Consider the following 19,355-nt stretch of genomic DNA (forward strand, 5'->3'; position numbering starts at 1 on the left):
GAAGGACACTATTTAATGATTAAGGGATCCATTTGAGAAGAGGATATTACTATCGTCAACATATATGCCCCAATACAGGGGCACACAGATACATACAACAAATATTAACAGACATAAAGGGAGAAATTGATGCGAATATAATCATAGTAGGAGACTTAAATACCCCACTTACATCAATGGACAGATCCTCTAGACAGAAAACCAATAAAGCAACAGAGATCCTAAAAGAAACAATAGAAAAGTTAGACTTAATTGACATCTTCAGGACACTACATCCAAAAAAATCAGAATAGACATTCTTCTCAAGTACACATGGAACATTCTCAAGAATTGATCACATATAGGGGCACAAAGCTAACCTCAACAAATTTAGGAGCATAGAAATTATTTCAAGTATCTTCTCTGACCACAATGGTAGGAAACTAGAAATCAACCACAGGAAAAGAAATGAGAAAAAACATACTACATGGAGACTAAACAACATGCTACTAAAAAACCAACGAATCAATGAGGAAATCAAGAAGGAAATTAACAAATACCCCAAGACAAATGATAATGAAAACACAACGCCTCAAAATCTATGGGATGCCACAAAAGTAGTGCTCAGAGGGAAATTCATAGCAATACAGGTCTTCCTCAAAAAAGAAGAAAGATTTCAAATTGACAACTTAACCCACCACCTAAATGAATTAGAAAAAGAAGAACAAAAAAGACCTAAAGTCGGCAGAAGGAAGGAAATTATAAAGATCAAAGAGGAAATCAATAAAACAGAGATTCAAAAAACAATAGAGAAAATTAATAAAACCAAGAGCTGGTTCTTTGAAAGGTAAACAAAATTGACAAACCCCTGGCTAGACTCACTAAGAAGAGAAAGAACCCAAATAAAATTAGAAATGAAAAAGGGGAAATCACAATGGATACTGTAGAAATACAAAAAACCATAAGAGAATACTATGAACAACTATATGCCAACAAATTTGACAATCTGGAAGAAATGGACAACTTTCTAGAATCTTACAGTCTGCCAAAACTGAATCAAGAAGAAAACAGACCAAATGAACAGACCAATAATTATAAATGAAATTGAATATGTCAAAAAACACTCCCTACAAACAAGAAAAAGAAATAAAAGGCATCCAAATTAGAAGGGAAGAAGTAAAACTATCAGTATTTGCAGATGACAAAATACTATACATAAAAAACCCCAAAGTCTCCACCAAAAATACTGTTAGAACTCATAAATTAATTCAGTAAAGTTGCAGAATAAAGTTTGACATAGTCATCAAAACACTATGGTACTGTCATAAAGACAGACACACAGATCAATGGAACAGGATAGAAAGCCCAGAAATAAACCCATGCATATGGTCAATTAATCTGTGACAAGGGAGGTAAGAATATACAATGAAGAAAAGACAGGCTCTGCAATAAGTGGTGCTAGGAGAACTACAGCTACATGGAAAAGAATGAGATTGGAACATTTCCTAACATCATATACAAAAATAAACTCAAAGTGGATTAAAGACTTAAATATAAACCGTGAAACCATAAAACTCCTAGAAGAGAACACAGACAGAACATCCTTTGACATAAATCATAGCATTATTTTTTGGGGGATTTGTCTTCTGAGGGAAAAAAATAAAAGCAAAAATAAACAAATGGGACTAATTAAACTTAAAGCTTTTGTATAGCAAAGGAAACCACTCACAAAATGAAAAGATATCTTACTGAATGTGAGAAAATATTTGCAAATGATATGATAAGGGGTTAATATCCGAAATTCATAAATAGTTCATATAACACAATATCCAAAAAAAACCCATAAAAGATTGCTAGGGAAAAGACAGTGTCATATACCACCCCACAGAATGCTTGCTAATTGCAGAAGGGAAGACAGATCTTTACAATGAAGAGATCTAGTGCATCACTGATGTGGGATAATCTGCCATTTTGTATCTTCTGATGTGATGCAATATGAAGAACATCACTTATGAGTCTCATCAAGCTTTTAGATCTGACTTCCAGTTTACAGAAATTACAGAGGATAGAGGAACTAATTAAAAGAAACTCTGTCAAATACTACTCTGCACCACTTCAGATCCTCTTGGCCTCAGCTGTCTCCAGGGCCATTTTGTTTTGTTTCAGCCATCGTTGCAGAGACTAACTCAGGCCTGGGCTCTGATAAGCTCTATATGGGCACCACCTCAAAGTGCAGCTTCTCATCCCAGGGCTTCCAGGTAGGGAGAGGTTTGAAACTCCGACAACCAGCTCTGGGCTTACTCACAAACTGGAAGGAGGAAGGACTTAACGTTCAATGGGAGGAGCTCCCATTGTGGCTCACTGGGTTAAGAACCAACATAGCGTATGTGAGGATATGGGTTTGATCCCTGGCCTTGCTCAGTGGGTTAAGGATCCAGCATTGTCACAAGCTATGGCATAGGTCACAGACACACCTCAGATCTGGTGTGGTTATGGCTGTGGTGTGGGCCAGTTGCTGCAGCTCTGATTTGACCCCTAGCCTAGGAACTGCCATACACTGCAGGTGTGACTGTAAAAAGGAAAAACAAAAACAAAAACAAAAACCCACGCCATAGGGTAAACATAAATATTGCATCAGTGGAATATGAAAGCCAGTGGGTAAGTTCTTCATCCTTTCTCCTCCAGACAGATTATCTTGAGAAATAATCATTTACATGCTCTCTCAAATGATTCCACAAGATAAAGTAGTCATCATGCTTGACACCAGGTAGTGGGCAGTTTAGCAACACATCTTCAAATTGATTTACCCTCCTCAGCTGCCTTATGTCCCATCCACTACTGCTCCCTTAAGTTGCACTTCCTAATAAATTTTAAGCATAAAATTCTTTCCCTCAGGCTTTGATTTCTAAGGGAAGCAGGTTAGAAACAACTCAATGGAGAAACAATCAGACAAATACAGAATGTGGGACATTCTAAATGACAATAGGCCTAGTCTGTTAAAAAAAAAAGTATTGTCTGAAGTAGAAGGATGGAATGACTAAAAGAGACTAAACAAACAAAATGGCCAATTGCAATGTATGAGCCTTGATTGGATCCAGTTGAACAAAACTTGTTACAAAAGATATACAGGGAATAAACAGGGAAAGTTGAATAGGGACTAGGTACTAGGTAATCTTAGAAATTATTATTGTCAATTTTCTTAAGTATAATTATATTTCTTAGGTGTGATTAGCAGTTAGAAGAATAGTCTTAGGAGTTACATGCTGAATATTTAGGGCTGATGTGTCAATGTCTGCAACCAACTTCTTAGTATATACTTTTGTACATTAAGAAAAATGGAACTATGTTAATAATGGTTGAATCTGTCATGTTAGTAATTGCTGAAGCTAAGTACTGGATATGCTTTATGATACCTATTACACTGGTCTTTAAGATATTCTGTATGTTTGAAATTTTTCATTAAAATTTTTGAATAAAAGTGGTAATAGTTAAAAAGATAAATCCTAGCTACATATTCAGAACTATTCATTCCTCAAAAGACAAAATTTTTACTAGTGAATTAAGTAAACCAACCAGGCAGTGAGCAGATCTTTCAAAAGGCAAGATAAGAAGAGATAGTGCTGCCTAGTATATTGGAGCAAGATGAGTGGGAAAGAGGCTGGGAGGTGCAGGAGAAGAAGAAAGCATAAAATCCCAAAATACATATCTGTAAGAAGATTTTTTTTTCTAATTATCCCCATGTTTGAAAAATAAAAGTTTTAACTTAAACCAAGAAGCTTGAAGATTTCAGTTTGTTTAACTCCAGTTAAGACGACCAAAAATTTCTAGAACAGAAACTGGTTATACATAAGCACTCGAAGAAATATGCTGTGAGCACACTACCCACATAGCATACTGAAGGCAGTTCAAAAAATGAATCTGGCTCAATTTCCTAGAAAAATGGCACCATCTACTGGTTGGGCAAAGGCAAAATTCATAGACCTGAGCTGTCTCTTCCACAGGTCAAGGAAATCAGTTCCATACTGCAAAACTTTCGGGGTTCATCTTTGTGACTGAGAAGCAGTCGGAATACTTTCTACGGACGTTTGTTTATTCCTTAGGCAGAGGGATAATCTCTTTCATTTCATTTCATTGCCTTAAAATTCCACATGAGATGCTTAGAATGCTTCTTCTCATTTTTTGTAGAGAGTGGCAATATAGACCGAACCCTGGAGGTAATATTACTAGAGTGGAACACTCTTATACCATTCCACCTCTTGATACCCATTCATTTACTGAATATGATTCCAACACATCTGTTCTCAAATTTGCTTTTCTTTATAGAAACATCCAATAATGTGGTGATAAATTCAACTCGATATATTAGTTATGTCCCCAAGGAAGAGACAACCAAGATTTCAAAACCTGAAATAGCCTCAATGTGGTCACAGATCTAAGAGGGTTATGTGTCCAGAATAGACTCTGGACAAATACAGATTTGGGCTCAGATAAATCAAATTCTTCTCTAGTTTCTTAATCTGGTGGGCTTTAATAAATCTAGGAAATTTAAGCAGCTGCTTCTCCTATTTTTTTTCCTTCCTTAAGCCCTACATTGGTTCTTTCCTGACTCAATAAGCAGAGACATGGTCTCCTAAGAAAGAAACAATTTGAACCCTTTTACGGGCTGAGTTTTGTCCCTCCAACACTTATGTGGTAGTCCTAACAGTCAGTACCTCAGAATGTGACTGGGTTTTGGACATAGGACCTTTAAATAGGTAATTAAAGTAAAATGAGGTCATTAGGATTGGCCCAGATCCAATATGACTAGTATTCTTAAAAGAAGAGCAAATTAGGACATGCACACAGAAGAAAGACCATGTGAAGATAGAGAGAGAAGCCAACCACCTGCAAGCCAGGGAAAGAGGCCTCAGAAGAAACATCCTGCTGACACCTGGATCTCAGACTTCCAGCCTCCAGAATTGTGAGAAAATAAAATTTCAGTTGTTAAGCCACCTAGCCTGTGGTACTTTGTTATGGAAGCCCTAATTAACTATTATAAACACCATCTTTTTACAGCAGCTGAGAGAGGAAAGCAAGAGGAGTGACAGAAAATGGTCCAAAAGAAGCATATCACGGAGAGAAAGAGCTTTGAATGCCTATATCACTCCCACTCAAGCTCCAACCACTATGGCTCATGCTGAGTTTCTGAGGACCCCACTATGTCTTAGACCTACATCAGAGATTCTCCTTCTTGGAACTGAAATAAGATTGAGAAGCTGTGAGCTTCATCTAGAGGTTAGAGAATGCAGCCAGCAATTAAAGTGTCTATTGCCCTTTACATACTAAATGGCAAAAAAACATGTGCTGCTGAACAACATGTGCGGCTGTGAACTTGGAAAGGAAACTTTTCTTTCAAGCTAATTGTTATTTCTTTTTTTCTAATCACAAAAGTAAAACATTTTCATTACTGAAAATGCTAAAGATATAAAATATAAAGAAAAGCATGGTGTTTATAATCCTCACCAAGAGACAACTATCCTTTACCATTTAAAAGTGTTTCATTCCAGTCATTTGTCAGTGCATTTGTTTGACCAAATTAGGTCCAGTTACAGAGTTTCCTATTCTACATTTTTCACTTACACACTGATAAAAAATTTTCTCAATTCACTAAACAGTATTCTTTCCCCCATATTCTGAGGACTTATGCGATCCTTAGAAATGAGGTCAGTGATAAAGATCCAAGAAGGGGCCGGGGGGCTCACCAGCTCCATGTGACCACTACCAGCCACCAAGGAAAGGGTGTCAACTCAGAGTCACTGGTATTTGCTGACCAGTCCTCTCTCACTTCTGTGGTGGACACAGGCAATGCATTTGCTGGAGTTATCTGGAGAGGCTAGCGCAATAACTGCAGTCATGCAAACACAAAGAAACCTCCCTCTTTATTCAATTAGCTGCAGAAGAGGTTCATTTCATTAAACAGAGACTCTGGGTCTCTCCAGTTCTTTTCTCATGACCCACTTTGCTTTGAAACTTTCACATTCCTTTAATGAAAATTTCACCCTGCCTTTGACACCATACTAATGTTGCAAGTTATCTTCTTTGTCTTAACTTCCTTGGTCTCTGGAGAATCAAGATCTGTTTCTATCCAGGCCCTATACCCAGTCTCTGCCACAGGCGGAAACTGTTCTTGAAAGGCCTACCTGAGAAATTTTTAAGACCTGCCTCTTCTTGCCCTTTTTTCCATTCACTCTATTTGTACAATTCACTTAGATAAAACCAAGGCCAAGACCAACGACTGCTACACACACACACACACACACACACACACACGCACACACGCACACACTCATGCAACCATACCCAGCTCTCTTCATTTTCCTTCTGAACTCACAGGAGCTTTGAGTGTTTCTCCCTTTACAGTGCAGCGCCAGGCCCTGTTCCAGGCACTGTATCATGATTAACTCAGTTAACCCTCACAGTAAACCCTCTGAGGTGGTACTGTCATTATCCACATTTTAAAAAAGTTTTTTTACTAATAGTTGATTTACAATTTTCTGTCAATTTCTGCTGTACAGCAAAGTGACCCAGTCATATATATAGTGATATATATATACACACACACATTCTTTTGCTCCTATTACCTTCCATCATGTTTATCCACTTTTTTTTTTTTTTGTCTTTTTGCCATTTCTAGGGCCCCTCCCGCGGCATATGGAGGTTCCCAGGCTAGGGGTCGAACCGGAGCAGTAGCTGCTGGCCTACACCAGAGCCACAGCAATGCAAGATCTGAGCTGCGTCTGCAACCTACACCACAGCTCACAGCAACGCCGGATCGTTAACCCACTGAGCAAGGGCAGGGATCGAACCCGCAACCTCATGGTTCCTAGTCGGATTCATTAACCACTGCACCACGACGGGAACTCCCCTATCCACATTTTTAAATAAGAGAAATCAGAGGAGCAGAAGTAAAATGACTTACCTAAGACCACACCACTAGGAAGTGAGTGAAGCAGAACTTGAACCCAGGCATTTTGCTCCAGGGTTTGTGTGCTTCATGACTACAATTTACTACTAATAACGGTTAATATTTATTGAGAATTTACTCCGTGCCAGATGTTGTGTAAAACAGAATATCATAACGCTAGGGAGGAGGTATCTGTATTAGCTCCACCTCACAGTTCAGAAAACTGGATGTATTACAGTCATTTCACCTTCTTAACTAGTCAATCACTGGCTTTACTGGCTATGTTACAGTAGGATTTTTTCTGGTTTTATTTTTAATTTATTTTTTAAATATTTGTTTTTACATACAATAAAATTCATTTTTGATGTAATGTTCTACAGAAAAATGCAAACAGGCATGTATCCACCACTATAATCGAGAAACAAAATGGTTCCAACACCCCCAAAATTCCCTTGTGTTGCTCCTTTCTAGTGAAGCATTCCCCAACCGCATCCCCTGGCAACCACTGACCTGCTTTCCGACCCTGCAGTTCTGTCTTAAAACCACCCAGCCTGTTTTCTATCACACCCTTCTCTGCATTTGAATGTGATTAAGTTTTTTATAGACTTCCTAATATTAAACTATCCCTTAACATTTAGAATAAACTTCTTTAGCCATGGTGTATTTTCTCATAATGTACTTTTGGAATCTATTTTGCTAGTGTTTTAATTAGGATTTTGCATCAATGATTTTAAGTGAGGTTAGTCTGGTTTTCTTTCTTGTGCCCTCTTGGTCAGGTCTTTAGATCAGTGTTATACTGGCCTAATAAAAATAGTTGGGATGCTTCCTCCTTTCCCTGTGGTATGGGCTAGTTAAAATAACATCAGATTCCTCTTTTCTACAGAGGTTCACCAGATAGCTTTTCAACAAGTGAAAGGAGGTTTTCAGATACCAGACAGATAAAGGATGTCTCTATAACTACACAGGTCTCCCTTAATTTCCACCCTTCACTTCACTTCCTTCTCACTCTCACCCCCTTTCTTCTGCTTCTCCTAAGAGTCTCAGCAAGAGTTTGCTTTTTATAACTTGCCCTTTTTGGTAGTGTCCTAATTTTACCTGAAAAATGCCAGTTATCACATATTTAACTTTCTTAATCATAAGTGTCATATTAAAGAGTTCATTTGAACATTACAAAAGTCTTCAACAAAGAAGTTACTTCAAAACAATTTTTGTAGTAGGAGAGATGGGTGGGGTGTTCAAAAGCCTGCAGAATATTTCCCAGCAACCCATGTCCAACCTAATTCCCCTCTCTGATTTGGGGTTGTTCAATATTATGATGAGAAGAATTTGGTAAGCAAAAATAAGACTATATATTTTTTATTTTTATTTGCTTTTATTTTATTTTATTTTATTTTATTTTAGGGCTGCACCTGCAGCATGTGGAAGTTCCCAGGCTAGGGGTCAAATTGGAGCTATGGCTGCCAGCCTACTCCACAGCCACAGCAATGCAGGATCCAAGCCACGTCTGCGACTTACACCACAGCTCATGGCAACGCCAAATCCTTAACCCACTGAGCAAGGCCAGGGATCAAACCCAAAACCTCATGGATCCTAGTCAGGTTTGTTAACTGCTGAGCCACGAAGGGAATTCCCAAGACTATAAATATTACATGCATCATCAGTTATGTTTATAGAAGCAAAGTGAAAAGAGGAGAAACAATTCTGAGCTGAAGGTGCAGACATGGTACATGAAGGGAATTTCATAGCATGAAGTGTGCATTTAACTGCACTTATGCAGATGTGGCCTCAGAGTGAAATACGCTAACTGCTTTTAAAAACTCAATACTGAGTTCCCATTGCAGCCCAGCGGTATTGAACCTGACTAGTATCCATGAGGACTCGGGTTCGATCCCTGGCCTTACTCAGTGAGTTTAATGATCTGGCATTGTCATGAGCTGTGGTGTAGGTCGCACATCTGGTTTGGATCCCGCATTGCTGTAGTTGTGGAGTAGGCCAGCAGCTATAGCTCTGATTCGACCCCTAGCCTGGAATTTCCATATGCCACATTGCGGCCCTAAGAAGCAAAAACAAACAAAACTCAATACTATTTTCAGACAATGGTATGCTATAAAATATTTTATTTTTGAGAATTTTATGTACTCTATTTCTGACTCTATCAAATTTTTTTGTTTCTTTTTTTCCTTGAAGAGTAAACTCTGAAGAGTCTACTTTTAACATTTTTTTTTACAATTCTTTAGGATAACAATCATTAAATTATAGTGTTTTAGATGTTACTTTACATAAGTTTTAAATGAGAATCTTATTTGCTTGTAAAATCACACAGAGGTCTCTTATTTGTTTAGCCCCCTTGCATTTGCAATAAAATCTCTTATATTTAAAATTTTTTATAAAAACTACAATCTCACCTAGTCAGAGAAATACCGTTAAGAAATCATATCCAGAGCCATAAGTCACTTTAAAAACTGGTGCACCACAGATCTTGCTGAGCTCTAGAACAGGCCTGTGCCGAAGATGGCGAATCACAGAGGCTGGTTCAAGGTGCTGACAAAGTTCTTTCATTTTTGTTGACTCCTGCTCCCTCTGCTGGCTCCACAGCTCAGTGACCATACCCCAGACGAGTGTGTCAGTCCCATAGTGGGTGTAGGAGGCTAGTGTAGCAAAGGCTAGTACAAATGGAGAAAGCCAGCCCTATAGAACTTGCTCAGATTTCAAATGAGTGATAGGGTGAGTGACAGGGCTATCATTATGGCCACGATCTCACCGCTTCCCCACACAGCCCCCACAATTACAAAATACTCGTAACTACTCAAATAGGTCAGCATTTAGCAGTATTCTCAACCTAGGAGTTGGTCTATGTTAAAAAAATAAATAAAAACATGTTTCAAAGTATACATAATATTGATTTATCACGTGTGTATAAGATCATTTTGACAGAATGAAACACTTTTTTTAAAAAAGGTTCTGCTACTGATACTAGTGTTATATATAACAAAAATGATGACTCTCAAATGAGAATTGAGCAAAACAAGCCAGACATCATTTATTCGTAAGGTTCATTTGCAGGATAGTTCCAGAAAAGACACATCTATGATGATAGAAATCAGGAGTTCCCATAGTGGCTCAGCAGAAACGAATCTGACTAGTATCCCTGAGAATCCAGGTTCAATCCCTGGCCTTGTTCAGTGGGTTAAGGATCCAGCATTTCCGGCTCAGATCTGGCATTGCTGTGACTGTGGCATAGGCCAGCAACAGCAGCTATGATTTGACCCCCTAGCCTGGGAAACTTCATATGCCGCAAGTGCAGCCCTAAAAGAACAAAAAAAAAAAAAAAAAAAAAAGAAGAAGAAATCAAATCAGTAGTTACCTGGAGAAAGAGAAAGTTCAAATGGGCACAAGCAAACTTTTTGGGGTGATGGAAATGTTCTGTATGTCAACCATGGTACTAGCTACACCGGCACACAAACATGTCAAAACTTAGTCAACTATGCATTTAAAATTTGTGCATTTTTTAATGTCAGTGTACCTCAGTGAAGTTGATGTTGAAAGAAAAAAAATCTGTACTAGTCAAATCTTAAACTTTAATCTGTTCTTTCAATTTTTCAATTAGACCCATTCTGTTCACGTAAATTTTTTTTATTGAGGAGAAGCTGATTAGCAATATTACATTAGTTTCAGGTGTACAACTTAGTGATGCAAATTTTTACAGCTTCTACTCCATTTATAGTTATTATAAAATATTGGGTATATTCCCTATGCTGTACAATATCCAATGTATTTATTTTATACCTTGTATTCTGTACCTCTTAATCCTCCATCTTTTCTCTCCCCCTTTCACTCTCCCTACTGGTAATGACTAGTTTGTCCTCTGTATCTGTTATATTTCCTAGTTTGTTTTTTTAGATTCCATATATAAGAAATAATATACAATATTTATCTTTATCTGATTTAAATTACTAAGCATAATACACTCCTGTTCCATCCATGTTCTTGCAAATGGTAAAATCTTCATTTCTTTTTATGGCTAAGTGGTATTCCTCTGTGTGTGTGTGTATGCGTGTGTGTGTGTGTGTGTGTGTGTGTGTGTACCACATCTTCTTGATCCATTCCTCTGTTATTGGACACTTATAATGCTTCCATATCTTGGCAACTGAAATAATGCTGTTATGAACACTGGAGTGCACGTATCTTTTCAAACTAGTGTTTTCATTGTCTTTGTATTATACTTAGAAGTAGAATTGATGGATAATATAGTAGTTCTATTTTAGTTTGTTTTTTTTTTTTAGGAAACCCCACACTGTTTTCACAGTGGCCACACCAATTTACATTCCCAGCAACCACATACCAGGGTTACCTTTTCTCCACATCATCACCAGTATTTGCTAGCTGTAGTTTTGCTGAGAACAGCCATTTTGACAGATGTGAGTTAATATCTCATTGTGGTTTTGAGTTTCATTTCTCTGATGATTAACAATGTTAAGTGTCTTTTCATGTACATGTTGCCCATCTGTTTAACTTCTTCAGAAAAATATCTAACAGGTCTTCTGCTTATTTTTTGAGCAAGTTGTTTGCTTAATACTAAGTTGTATGAGATATTTGTATATTTTTGGATATTAACTCCAAAATTAACTTTTTTGATATTAACTCCTTACCAGTCATATCATTTGCAAATATTTTCTCCCATTTCATTTTGTCTAAGGTTTGTACAAAAGTTTTTAAGTAAAATTAGGCTCCATTTGTTAATTTTTGCTTTTATTTCTTTTGTCTTAGGAGACAGATCCCAAAAAATATTATTACAATTTATGTCAAAGAGTGTTCTACCTAGGTTTTTTCCTAGGAATTCTATAGTTTCCAGTCTTGCATTTAGGTCTTTTCTCTGTTTTGAGTTTATTTTGTATATAGTGTGAGGAAATGTTCTAATCTCATTTTTTTTTCCATGTAGCTATCCAGTTTTCCCAGCACCACTTACTGAAGAGACTATCTTTTCTCCATTCTTCTTGCCTCCTTTGTCATAGATTGACCGTAAATGAGTGGGTTTATTCATTTTTAGGTTTTTGTTTTTGTTTTTTTTTTTTTTTTTGTCTTTTTAGGGCCACACCCATGGCATATAGAGGTTCCCAGGCTAGGGATCGAATCAGAGCTATAGCCACTGGCCTACGCCACAGCCGCAGCAACACCAGATCTGAGCTGCATCTGCAACCTACATATACCACAGGTCATGGCAACACTGAATCCTTAACCCACTGGGATCGAACCTGCGACCTCATGGATGCTAGTCAGATTTGTTTCTGCTGCGCCACAATGGAAACTCCTAGGCTCTCTATTCTGTTCCACTGATCAGAGTGTTTTTCTGTCAGTTACATACCGTTTTGATGACTGTAGCATTGCATATTGAGAAATCGGGGAGCATATCTCCAGCTTTGTTCTTTTTTCTCAAGATTGCTTGGGCAACTCAGTCTTTTGAAGTTCCACACAAATTTTAGGATTATTTGTTCCAGTTCTGTGGAAAAAAATGTCATGGGTATTTTAACAGGGATCACATTAAATATGTAGATTTGAGTAGTATGGACATTTTAACAATATTAAAAGCATGCGATATCTTTCCATTTCTTTACATCATTTTCAGATTCATTCATCAATGTTTTCTAGTTTTCAGAGTATAGGTCTTTCAGTTTAGTTTATTCCTAAATATTTTATTCTTTTTTGATGTGTGACTGTGATTGCTTCCTTAATTGTTCTTTCTGATAGTTCACTGTTAATATGCAGAACTGCAACAGATTTCTGTGTATTATTTTGCATCCTGCAACTTTACCAAATTCATTGATAAACCTTAGTAGTTTCTTAGTGGCTTCTTTAGGATTGTCTGTGTATCATATCGTGTCATTTGCAAACTGACAGTTTTACTTCTTCCTTTCCAATGCGGATTTCTTTTATTTCTTCTTCTTCCCTAATTGCTATGGTTAGGACTTCCAATACTATATTAAATAAATGTGGTAAGAGTGGGCATTCTTGTGTCATTCCTGATCTTCAAGGAAATGCTTTCAGTTTTTACTGTTGACAGTATGTTAGCTGTGGCTTTGTCATATACAGCTTTTATTATGTTGAGGTAGGTTCCTTCTATATTCATTTTGTTGAGAATTTTTATCATAAATGGATGTTGAATTTGTCAAAAGTTTTTCAGCATCTGTTGAGATGATCATATGGGTTTTTTTATCATTTATTTATACATATATTTTTTCTACTGTACAGCATTGGTGACCCAGTTACACTTATATGTATAAATTCTTTTTTCTCACATTACATGTTCCATCATAAGTGACTAGACAGAGTTCCCAGTGCTAAACAGCAGGATCTCATTGCTAATCCATTCTGAAGACAACATTCTGCATCTATTTACCCCAAGCTCCCAGTCACTCTCATCCCCTCTTCCCCCTTGGCAACATATGGTTTTTATTCTTCAATTTGTTAATATGATGTATCATATCAATTGATTTGCAGGTATTGAACTATACTTGCATTCCTGGGATAAATCTCATTTGATCATGGTATATGATCTATTTAATGTATTATTGGAATTGATTTGCTATTTCGTAGAGGATTGTTGCATATATGTTCATCAGTGATATGGGTCTATAATTTTCTTTTTTGTGATATCTTTGTTGGTTTTGGTATCAGGGTGATGGTGGCCTCACAGAATGAGTTCAAAAGCATTCTTTTCTTTGCAAGTTTTGGAATAGTTTGAAAAGGACATATGCTAACTCCTCCCTAATATTTTGTAAAATTCACTCATGAAGCCATCTGCTTCTTGACCTTGTTGTGTGTGTGTGTGTGTTTACTGATTCAATTTCTTTACTGGTAATTTGTCTGTTCATATTTTCTATTTCTTCCTGGTTCAATCTTGGGCAATCATACATTTCTAAGAATTTGTCCATTTTCTTCTAGGTTGTTCATTTTATTCGCATATAATTGTTCGAAGTAATTGCTTATGACCTTTATATTTCTGCAGTGGTGTTTGCTTCTCCTTTTTTATTTCTGATTTTATTGATTAGGTCTTTTTTTCTTCATAAGTATGGCTAAAGGTTTATCAAAATTGATTATCTTTTCAAAGAACTAGCTCTTAAGTTCATTGATCTTTTCTATTTTTTTACTCTCATTTGTTTCTGCTCTGATCTTTACAATTCTTTTCCTTCTACTAGCTTTGAGTTTTGTTCGCTCCTCTTTTTCCAGTCTCTCTAGGTATAAGATTAGGCTTTTTGAGATTTTTCTTATTTCCTGAGGTAAGCATCTATCACTATAAACTTTCCTCTTAGAACTGCTTTTGCTACATCCTATAGTTTTTGGATCATTGTGTTTTTGTTTTCACTCATCTCTTGTTTATTTTTGCTTTTATTTCTTTTGCCTTAGGAGACAGATCCAAAAAATATTTTGGTTCTCTCTTTTATTTCTTCACTGATCCACTGGTTGTTTAGGACCAAATTGTTTAGACTCCATGTGTTTGTGGGTTTTGCAAATATTTTCTTAAAGATGGTTTCTACTTTCATAGCATTTAGATCAGAAAAGATGCTTGATATGATCTCAATTTTCTTAAATTTACCAGGGCTTGTTTTGTAGCCTAGCATGTGATCTACCCTGAAGAATGTTTCATGTGCACCTGAAAAGAATGTTCCATTTGCTGCTTTTGGATGGAATATTTTTTATATATCTATTAATTTGGTCTAATTTGTCATTTAAGGCCAATGTTTCCTTATTGATTTTCTGTCTAGATGATATGTCCATTAATTTAAATGGAGTGTTAAAATCCCCTACTATTATTACATTACTGTAAATTTCTCCCTTTATGTCTGTTAATATATGCTTTACATATTTAAGTGGTTTTATGTTGGGTGCGTATATATTTATAATTGTTATATCGTATTATTCTTAGATTGATCTCTTGATCATTACATAGTATCCTTCTTTGTCTCTTGTAACAGTCTTTATATTAAAGTCTATTTTGTCTGATATAAGTATTGCTACTCTGGTTTCTTTTTCTATCTTCTCATTTTCAGTCTCTATGTGCCTTTAAATCTGAAGTGAGTCTCTTGTAGCAGCATATATATAGGTTTTATTTTGGTATCCATTCAGTCACTCTATGTCTTTTGATTGGAGTATTTTGTCAATTCACATTTAAAGGATGTATGTACTTAAAGTTATTTTGTTAATTGTTTGGGGCTATTTTGAAGTTCCTTTTTGCTCCTTTCTTGTTCTTTTGTTCTCTTCCCTTATGATCCAATGACTATCTTTAGTGTTATGTTTGGAGTCCAATTTCCTTTTTATGTGTCTACCTATTTACAGATTTTTGGTCTGTGGTTACTATGAGGTATATATAATAATATATAATAATATATATATATATATATATATATACACACACACACACACACACACATATATACACACATACACACACACACACACATTTTAAATTGCTAATCTCTTCAATTTCAAATGCATTTTTTAAAACGTTGCATTTGTACTCTCCTCCCCTCACAATTACTGTTTTGAAACCATATTTTACATTTATCTGTATGGTGTATCCCTTAACTGCCTTCTTGATATACATGATTTTACTACTTCCATCTTTTTATCTTGCTACTGGCATTGTATATGGTTCATTTACTACCTTTATTGTATATTTTCCTTTCTTGATAATCTTTTTCCTTTCATAATTTTCAAGCGTCTAGTTGAGGTATTTTCTTTCTTGTTTAGGTAAGTCCCTTTAACATTTCTTGTAAAGTTGGTTTGGTGGTACTCAACTCTTTTACTTTTGCCTGTCTGTAAAAGTGTTTTTATCTCTCCATCAAATCTGAATGAGAGCTTTTCTAGGTACAATATTCTTTGTTGTAGGTTTTTCTCTTTCATCACTTTAAATATATTTTGTCATTCCTTTCTGGCCTTCAGAGTTGGTGCTGAAAAGTCAGCTGATAGCCTTATGGGAGTTCTTGTGTATGTAACTGCTGCTATTGTGTTCCCCTTTCTGCTTTTAATATTCTTTACTTATCTTTAGTTTTTGCTATTTTAATTACACTGTGTCTTGGTGTGATCGTCTTTGGGTTTAATTATTTTGGGGACTCTCTGTGCTTTCTGGACTTGGATGTCTGTTCCCTGTCTCAGGTTAGGGACACTTGCAGCTATTATGTTTTTAAATATGTTCTCTGCCCCATTCTCTCTCTTTTCTCCTTCTAGAAACCCCATAATGTGAATGTTAGTATGCTTGGAATTGTCCTAGAAGTCTCTTAAATTATCCTCATTTATTTTTTATTCTTTTTTGTTGTTGTTGTTCAGCGTAGTAATTTCCACTACTCTATCTTTCAGATCACTGATCCATTGTATAATTTAGTCTGGTCTTGATTCCTTCCAGTATTTTTCATTTTAGCTATTGTATTCCTCGTGTTTGGTTGTTTTTGATATACATTTTCTAACTTTTTATTAAAACCTTCTAACTTCTTTCTCTGTTCATCCATTCTTCTCCCAAGTTCTCTGATCATCTTTATAAGCATTACCTTGAACTTTTTTCCCAAGCAGATTGCCTATCTCCACTTCACTTAGCTCTTCTGGGGTTTATCTTTTTCCTTTTTTCCTTTTTTTTAAATTTTAAATTTATTGCCTTTGAGTGGGTAATCAAAACCATAAACATGTCTTTTCACTTTGTAAAAAAGAAAAGATGCTTGATAGGTATTGTGAATTTTTTTTTTTGCTTTTTTTTTCTTTTTAAATTTTTTTTTTTTTACTGTAAACCAGCTACAATGGGAAAAAAATACTTTTTTGAAATATGTTCCTCTGTCACCTTATTTTGCCTAATATGCTGTTTTTATTTCTATGTATCTGGTGAGTTGGTTATACTTCCTGATCTTGGAGCAGTGGTCTTTGCATCCCAGGAGTGCACTCCTTCTAATCACCAGACCTATATGCTCTTGGAGTTCTCCCTATGTGGCTGGGATGGGTCATTCTGTGTCACAGGATGACTACTGTAGGCAGTCTGGTAGGTGCAGCTGGCCCTCAGTTTAGCTGGTTGCTGGTCCCTGCCTTGCGTGGAGGCTACTGGCCTCTGCTTGCCAGGGCCAGGTCAAAAGGCAGCTAACCATGGAAACCCAGGGAATCCCAAGGCTAGTGCTGCCCCACAGGCAGGCAGAGCCATGTCCTGAGGTCTAGCTGCAGGACCCAGAGATCCTAGAGCTGGTGTTGGACTGCTGGTGGGTGGGGCTGGTTCCTGAGATAGCTGGCTATAGGGTCTGGGATGTCCCAAAGCTTGTGCTGGCCTGCTGGTGGATGAGGCTAGGGTTTTGCCAGTTCCAGGGCTGGTGCTGGCCTGCTGCAGGACTGTGGTTATTCTGGAGCTAGTATCCACCCACTGGGTGAGGCTGCTCCTGAAGCTAAAGCAGGCTCTCTGTTGGGAGGAGCTGGCCTACAGCCATACCACCCTGAACGTGCCCGATCTCATCTGGTGGGAGTAGCTGGGGTCCAGAGGATTCTGGGGCTGGTACCTGCCCACAGATGAATAGAGCTGGTTTTGGGGCCTCTGGCTGCAGGAACCTAGGGGTCCCAGGTCTTTTGCCTACACAACTAGGGTGTAGAGCCAGTTCCAAGGCCTTCTGGTAGGCAGTGCCATGGATGGGGTGGCTATGGGCTCAAAGGAGTTTAAGGAAGATGGTTTTCTGGTGGGTGGGGCTATGTCCCCACCTAGTTAGTTGCTTGTCCTGAGGCATTCCAGTACCCGTGCTTACAGCCTGGTGGGCAGAAACAGGACTAGGTCTGAGGTTAATAAGCTGGAGAGAGGATTCCAAAATGGCACTTGCCAGCACCAGTGTCCACGTGGTAAAACGAGTTCCCCAAAACAGCTGCTGCCTGTGTCAATGTTCCTAAGGGTGAGCTCCAATTTCTTCTTGCCTCTCCCAGAGACTCACCAAAATCAGGTGTGGGGTACGCTTCAGGATTCTTTCAAATTGCTGTTCTGCCTTATGTTCTGGAGCATGTGAAATTTTGTGTGTGCCCATTAAGAGGGCAGTCTCTATTTCCCACAGCCCTTTGGGTTCCAAAAGTAAGCCCTGCTAGAATTCCTGTCATGGCTCAGTGGTTAACAAATCTGACTAGGAACCATGAGGTTGCAGGTTTGACCCCTGGCCTTGCTCAGTGGGTTAAGGATCTGGTGTTGCCATGAGCTGTGGTGTAGATCACAGAGGCGGCTCAGATCCTGCATTGCTGTGGCTATGGCGCAGGCTGGCAGCTACAGCTCCAATTAGACCCCTAACCTGGGAACCTCCATATGCCACAGGAGTGGTCCTAGAAAAGGCAAAAAGACAAAAAAAAAAAAAAAAAAAAAGAAAAGAAAGAAAAAGAAAACAAAAAAACAAAAGTAAGCCCTGCTGGCCTTCATAGCCAAACATCCTGAGGTCTCATCTTCCTGGCACAGGACTACAGGCTAGGTGAGCCCAATGTGGGGACTCAGAGTCTTCACTCCCTGGAGAGAACCTCTATAATTGTAATTATTCTGTTTGTGGGTCTTGACTATACCATGACTCTGCCCCTCCTACCCAATTCATCATGGTTCCTTCTCTATAGTTTTAGTTGTAGATGATCTTTTCTGGTTGTTTCCAGTCTTTTTCATCAACAGTTGCTCTGTAAATAGTTGTAATTTTGGTGTGCTATGGGAGGAGATGAGCTCGGGGTCTTTCTAATCCACTCTCTTGGGAAATCCCTTGAACTCATTTTTAAAAAACACAAAAATATATATGAATAAACAGATATCTTCTTGCTTCATTATTTAGAAACAGCTTTGATTTACTTAAAAGGATTTACCTAGGAAAAGGAATCATTGTTTCCACATGTTCTCTCAGAAGACAATTAGGTGCTAAAGAAAATTCGCTGACAGGAGAAATAACATTATGGCATGAGTGTAATGTAATGCTGGATGACAAAATCTTTCTCATCCCAATCTCGCATGTGTAGGCAGTGCTTATTCATGTGTGAGCTGAGGACCTGACTGCATATGGCAGAGGCAAAGTCAGGAGTAAGCAGATGCACTCATTAGTGCCCAGTCCCTCATGGAGGCAAGTGCTCCAGGGTAGGTACTCAGCTGGTGGACAGTACTCATTCAAAGTTTTTTCTTTACCCCAGATGACCTGGATGAGCCACTTGCTCTGGAGCATACACTGCAGAATTACCCTAATTTTGTCTGTCACTCTTCATAAGCATTCCACCATGGTTATTACTTTATGGTACTATGCCTTATGTGTGTGAATTAGGAGTTAGATGGGAAAAACACTTCTGCAGTCTGTACAAAATTAGTTTGCTAAAAAGTGGACCAAACAAGTGTATTCTGTTACACTATCTCCCCAAGAGAGGGATATTTTATGTTTCACAAATTTATTTAACCGCTATATCATTAGTGCTCAGAAGA

General features: G+C 37.6%; 1 long non-coding RNA gene across 1 annotated transcript in view; it reads right to left on the reverse strand.

Annotated features, from left to right (window-relative positions):
- Window positions 1-19,355, reverse strand: part of LOC110255742 — an 85,181-nt gene that overhangs the window by 45,554 nt on the left and 20,272 nt on the right. Inside the window, exon 3 of the long non-coding RNA XR_002336477.1 lies at window positions 12,285-12,419. This is a non-coding gene — a long non-coding RNA (uncharacterized LOC110255742). The remainder of the gene's footprint in view (window positions 1-12,284; window positions 12,420-19,355) is intronic.

Source organism: Sus scrofa, chromosome 1 (assembly GCF_000003025.6).
Source record: "Sus scrofa isolate TJ Tabasco breed Duroc chromosome 1, Sscrofa11.1, whole genome shotgun sequence".
NCBI classification, from domain to species: Eukaryota; Metazoa; Chordata; class Mammalia; order Artiodactyla; family Suidae; genus Sus; species Sus scrofa.